Source organism: Gymnoscopelus braueri, assembly GCF_963280865.1.
Source record: "Gymnoscopelus braueri genome assembly, chromosome: 13".
Taxonomy (NCBI): Eukaryota; Metazoa; Chordata; class Actinopteri; order Myctophiformes; family Myctophidae; genus Gymnoscopelus; species Gymnoscopelus braueri.
Genome location: NC_137615.1, coordinates 18,611,864 through 18,619,222, shown reverse-complemented (window position 1 = coordinate 18,619,222; position 7,359 = coordinate 18,611,864).

Genomic DNA, 7,359 nt, shown 5'->3' with positions numbered 1-7,359 from the left:
CTGGTGGAATCCTTGTATGTCCAAAACTGTTACACTTAACCACTTTCACTTGAGCAAATAGCAAAATCTATTAGATCTATAAGCTCACAACATGTCACGATGCAACATGCTGTGAACTTGTAGATTGGCTACTTTTGTGTGATACTGTGTCAACGTTAAAACATTGAAATATGAGCTACAGGGTTTCAGCATGCGTAGCAATGAGGTGCAAAATGGTATGATTTCTTGGAAAAGGTATAGCAAGTGAAAAATAAGTCATTTCAATGTACGTACAAGGAGGATTCACACTTCTGGTAATGGTACATCTGTGCAACTTGTTGTGATTTCTTTAGGCCTACTGAAGAAGCCGTATTTAGATTATTTAGATTGAGTCCTAAACAGTTATAGACTCATATCAAAATTGTCCAGCAAGATACTTGGAAAAGTTGTTTTGAACCAAATAAACAACTTTCTAAATTAGATCAATCCTCTAGACATCATTTCAGCTGAGTGGGTAGAAAGGAGCTGTCTGGTAATCAGAAGCGCCCCCATCACCACCGACAACTACTCCCTGGGGTCCGTATTAAAGGCTCTTCCCCACTGCTCCTAGTAGTTGGGATGGGTTAAATGCAGACGATACATTTCACATACTGTATGTGCAAATGTACAGTGACAAATACCCCCAAAACAACTACTGTACAGGGGGCTAAATGATATTGTTATATTATTATAAAACTCTCAACCGGTGATGGCCGACCTACATAACAGATCCAATTGAGTTTTACGCTCTTTCAGGCTTGCTAGACATACATAACCCTGCCCAAAATAAATGTGTGTATATATATATATATATATATATATATATATATACTGTATATCTTCAATTATACTCCCAAATTATTGACCACCTTACCTCAAGACATTAGAGAGGCAGGCTTTGTTGACACCTTTAAACGACACTTAGAAACATATCTTAGTAACCTAGCAACATTTATCACCATTTTAAGGTATTACATTTTCCATTTAACTTTCTTATTGATTATGTGCTTTTACTTAAGACTTTTGACTGTGTTGTTTTCTTTTTCAAAACAAAGCACTTTATCTCTCTTGCTTGCTTGCTTTCTTTTAATCTATTTTCCTGTTTTCTGTTTTTCTTGCCTCTTTAATGTAAAGCACTGTTGAGCTGCATGTTTTGTATGAGAGGTGCTATACAGATCAAGTTGTTTATTATTATTATTATTATGACACAAACATAATTATCTATGAACAACACTCAACTACAACCTCAAAACATACCACCAGACTAGACGACCGAGACAGACATCTATCATCTGGATGACAAATTATCATCACCATTTTACTGGTGAAAAAAAACTTCACAGTATTGAGGTTATTAACAACCCCCACGTCTCAAGAACACATTAGCTAGGGAGCGGTTCTGTTCTTGATGCTGATGAATGCTGAAAAGAACAAGCTTAATAGAAAGTTCAGCTCAATTTCACATTTCACAGGCACAGTAGATTAGGTTATGGCAATTAAGATGTGTTGTAACATGAGGAGAGTGGGCTCTTTCTTCACCTTATGACATATAAACTGATATGGGCTGCGGAATGATCAGTGTGGACTGGCACATTAACTCCTTACTGGGAGACGCAGTGTTCATACTAGGAAATGAGCTCCTGAACAATGTGAACAATTAGTCTTAGTTATTAGGGCGGCTGTGGCTCAGGAGGTAGAGCAGGTCGTCCATTGATCCGTGGGTCGGCGGTTCGAATCCCAACTCCTCCTGTCCACATGTCGAAGTGTCCTTGGGCAAGACACTGAACCCTACATTGCCTCCAATGATTCGGTCGGCGCTAGCTTGCCACCATTGGTGTGTGAATGTGGGAAAAGTGGGGACGCTGGCGTCGACTGTTCGCCGCTCCACCCCCCCAATGCCCCCCCCCCCTGTATGAATGAATGAACCATTGTAAAGCTCTTTGAGTAAGTTTGAGTACTTAGAAAAGCGCCATATAAATGCAATTCATTATTATTATTATTATTATTAGTCTACAGACAAATACTGGATGCTGCTCAAGATAACTCATACCAGTCGTTCACATGATTTTTTGGGGGGGGTCCCCGGATGACAGTGAAGTGACAATTTAAGGACTTTTAATACCTTAAATACCTCAAAAAAAATAAAATAAATGAAAAAATACCATTACTGCATCAAAAGACGTCTGTCTGCTTTATAACTATTTGCTTTTTAAAACCTTTTTTATTGACTTCTTTAAATAACATAAGAACAGCATACAGTATAGGGAACTAGGCCATCAAACAAGTGATATAACATGGAGGATGTACACTATCAATAACCTCAATGAAAGCTGATAACATAATTCAACATAATTTAATGTGAATAGGACAACACTTCCCCTTCAACTAAACACTCGGTAAAAAATGAAAGGTTCTGCAGTATATAAAGGCGAACTGTACAAGAGAGATTGTGGCTACAGTCAATGACGGCATGTTTTATGAATAGTCAACACACAATGTAATAGTTTATGAGTCACCCCCCCATATTAGGCTATGTTGTATAAATCAACTATATAGAAAACCAGTTTGAAGGGTCTGAATGGAGCCCTAGAGATACAGAATATATTTTATTAAGCACCAAAAAGTTGAAGATTATCACATTATCACTAAATTGAAGAACCTTTTTAAATCAATTCAACAAACCAATTACAGTACACATTGCTGTAGGTTGACTATACCATCTGCTTATCGTTTGAAATTGAGTTTTGTTGAGGTATGGCAAATATGTCATATAACCAACCAATGACATATTGATTACTACCTTTACATTATATTACAAATACCACCATTTCAATATACTGTACATATATAGATACAGATACATTAATTAACAGATTTTGTGTGTGTGTGTGTGTGTGTGTGTGTGTGTGTGTGTGTGTGTGTGTGTGTGTGTGTGTGTGTGTGTGTGTGTGTGTGTGTGTGTGTGTGTGTGTGTGTGTGTGTGTGTGTGTGTGTGTGTGTGTGTGTGATTTGACATCATCAATGGCCTACAGAAACCCTGCCACCATACAGTAAATGATAGCATGACATTGTAGAAAAGTATTTCATGGCACAAAAATGTTACATTTATCTGGATCTCTTAGTTTGTAAGTCGCTGTTTACAATTAATCACATTTTGACAAGGCTTTTGTTACGATTTGTGTCATTACTTTCCTTGTCATATTTTGGCATTTGGTAAGGTTTGAATGTGACATGTGTCCTGTTGTGTTTAAACTATTATCACAACTTTGCACTAATTGTTTACCTAAAATACATGAAGGAAATGTTGTATTCTAGAGCAATTATGAATGCATGCCGACATCACTTATAGCCTATCTTACATGTCAAGGAGATCAATGTGACACATGGCCAGAAGCCCTTTATTTGTTTAAAGAATATGTGTCATGAATTAAAATGTAACGTACTGATGCAGCATTGCTCCATAAGAAATATGACAAGAGTTACAAAGCAATTCCATGCTTTTCAAATTGACATTTCTCTGCTTGTTCTCGGCTGTGCTGCTGTTATCTTCTGTCATTTGTATCTACAGGGGAACATAGACATGTAATGCTGATGGGGTAAATAAACAATTTTAAGTCCTGAAGTTATAAATCAGAGGTATCATTCAATGCAATGAATGTCAATACAGTACATGTGAACATGGCTAATATGCCTGGGCACAGTGGGCAGTGAACAAAATGTATAGATGTTTAAGGGGCTGTGTTTTTGAGCGGAGCACCCTGGGCACCTCAAGTAGAAAATAGTTCAACTTTTGAAGAGGATCACCGCTAAATAATGTCACTATTTCTGACTGACCAGTCAGAATCGAGGCCAGACTAATTTATTTTTATTAACAAACATGGCACAGGCTAATAGCAACTGTGCACCCACACACTCCTACTACCCCTTCTCCTGAGAGGATCTTCATCCAGATCTGCCCTCTGAGCAATGGTAAGGACTTTCTGTCCATGTATGTTACTTCATAAGTTATTTTGGTTAGGCTATTTGTGCTAATAACACAGATGACATTCCAACCTAACAGCCGTTGTGCTCATGCACACTGTGTTATTTGCAAGCCCTCTGGGAATAATATCCACAAGTAAAATAAAAATGCTTTCCGTGACACACACTGCCCCTAAAGCAGCATTTCTCTTTTTAATATCGTTGCTGTTGGGTGAAAACCATTATGTCCAAAACTGTAACATTTTTATTATTATTTTAAAAACACTTTTAATTATGAAAATAGCCGATCTACAAGCTCACAGCGCATCGCATTGCGACATGTTGTGAGCTTGCAGATCTTCTATTTTCTCTACTTTTATGTGACACTAGGGGATTCATTTACGGGGGGAAAAAAACATACAAAGTTGAAATATAGAGATACAAGGTTTCTGCCTGACAGCAACGGTATACACATGATCTCTCCAGATAAGGTCAGGAACCAGCCCCTTCAAATCACTATTGTAAAAATGTTGTTGTTCTCTTAGATATCTTCAGAATGAAACTTCACTACCGTGTCTCATAGACCTCAAAGAAAATACAGTAGTAACTTTTTTGTTGTATCATGACAAAAACTCCTATAATGTATATGTTCTTAGAAACTGAAATATAACCTTAAGATGAAGAGAAATGTGACAGTGAGTCAGTGGTATGCTATTATGCTTGTAGTCCAAACAAAAAGGAATGCAGAGTATTAGAGTTTTAAAAAGCTCTGGGCCATCATTGTCAATACATTGAGAATATGATTTATTTTGGGGGCATATATTGGCTTACTATGAATCGGAACAATAATCATAACAATAATTCCACAGTTAAAGCTGGGCCATCAAATCCTCGATATGATAAGCTAATCTATGATTATCCGATACATGCTGGTACTGATGAGAGGCACTATGACACCAATACAACACTGGTTCAATACTCTACTCCTACATTTTTGTTAATGTTCATAGAAATACATAATCTATTGGAAGGGACATGATCTAAATCTAGGCATATTTGAAGAGTTTATTCCAAAATTACATTACAATTAGACAATGATTGATACAAATTATTGTAGGTAACTTTAAGAGAAATTCTGGCCAAATTTGACCTGACCTCACATTCATATCTTTTCTAAAACTTTAGCGATGGTTTCTGACCAAAATGTTATCAAATTCTGTTCAGTGTGAACTTCACTTAGTGGCCTACAGCAGTGGTTCTCACTTTCTTTCTTTTTTTTTACCACTAGCATATTTTGAACAATCCTCAGGGACCTCCCCACAACAATATATTTATTAAATATAAGAAGGCATAAACACAGTCATTTCTATTTATTTTATTTTGTTTGAATATTTAAAGCTCTATTATGTAATTACTTTAGTGAATTATCTGTTCAAATCCGGGGTAGAAGAGGAAAGTTAGTACAGCTATAACATTAATGATCTTAAAGCCAGATTTGCAAATGTTTTCTGTTATGCAGAAAAAATAGCTGATTTACAAGTTAACAAAGTGTTGCATTCCGATGCATTGGGAGCTGGTAGATGTGTCAAGCTGGTAGATAACAGTCATTTGATTTCAAGCTTTTACCCCACACTTCTTACTGTAATTTTGATGGATGCCAACAAAACAATCAAACAAAACATATTTTCAAATCTACAGTGCTCGTTCTGCATGGAATGCTGTAATGTTTGTAATTTAAATATTTCAAGATTAGTTGGTTACGATGTTTTGGGTGAATTCGTGTTTTGGTGGCATATTTCACTCTCCCCAACAAAACACATTTTAGGCTAATAAGTACAAACACTACAGAAATAAATAATATAATACAATAAAAGTGAAGTAGTTTATTAGATTTTGGTCAGAAACGATTGCTATGCTTAGAAATACTTTAAAATGATGTCCAGGCTGAATGTGGTCTGAATATTACATTTGGTTGACAACAGTTTTATAGCAGATTTCTGCAAGATCTTACAGACGGTTAAGGTCAACATGACAAAAAAATCACTGGTCCATTTTGAGTCAAATTAAGACTCCTGATTTTACTGTCTGCTTTGCAGCAAAGGAAAGGAGCCAGTTGAATATATTTCATATTATATTATAATTCTCTGGATGTTTGTCAGATCACTATAATTACCACTTTAAACCTATATACTTCATTAACCGGAGTCCCCCCGGGGTCTATACTAGGCCCCCTCCTTTTTTCCCTCACATTGCGCAGTCACATTGCACCACGTTGTGAGCTTGATAGATATTCTATTTTCACAGAATGGTGGCACCAGAATACATGCTAAAAGGTTCATGTGGTTAAGTTGGATTTGTTTAACTACTGAGCGTCGCACATACTGTATATAGAGTATGAAAAGTGCTAAAACCGTTTTCTACAGTGTCTACGATTCCAGTGGTGTAAAGTAACTAAGTACATTTACTCAAGTACTGTACTTAAGTACAATTTTGAGGTATTTTTACTTTACTGGAGTATTTCCAATTTTCTGTACTTTTACTTCTACTCTACTACATCTCAGAGGCAAATATTGTACTTTTACTCCACTACAATGAATTTAAAACTTTAGTTACTAGTTACTTAGTACATTTTGATTATTATTACAAAAATACAGTAACCACTTCAGCCTATACATTTCGGCCATTTGAAAATAGCCGATCTACAAGCTCACAATGCGTCACGATGCAACGCATTGTGAGCTTGTAGATCTGCTATTTTCTAAAGATTTTTATACATTTTATACATTTGAAAAGTTGTGAAATGGGACATTCTGCATAAAGAAGTAAATTCTTAATTCCGGACTTTTACTTGTAACAGAGTATTTCTACATTGCAGTATTGATACTTTTACTTAAGTAAAACATTTTAGTACTTTTTCCACCACTGTAGGATTCTGACTGAGGGAGGAATTCACCTCCTCAAACGAATGAAATGGTTCTCAGATCTGATCACATACATGTACAGTACAGGGAAGGTTTCCAGACATAGCTGATGTGCATTTAGTATTAACAACACATGATGGGTTTCTGTTCTTCTGCTACTGTAGATAAACACTGACAAATATATTATGTCAATCGATTAGTATTCTTCCAATGACTGCAATGGATCAGCATCAAGATTCCTCATCTTAACCCCTCATGATGGGACTATTCATATTCTTGTTTTCGGTTGAGGAAGTTTGATTATATTGAATACTGATTGCTCTCTATATTTTGGAATTGAAGGAGTTGAGGCATTACATTTAGTTTGACTCGGTTGCACATAAATATAAATATTGTGAAAATAGCAGATCTACAAGCTCACAACTCCTCGCGTTGAGAGTTGTTGTGAGCTTGTAGATTG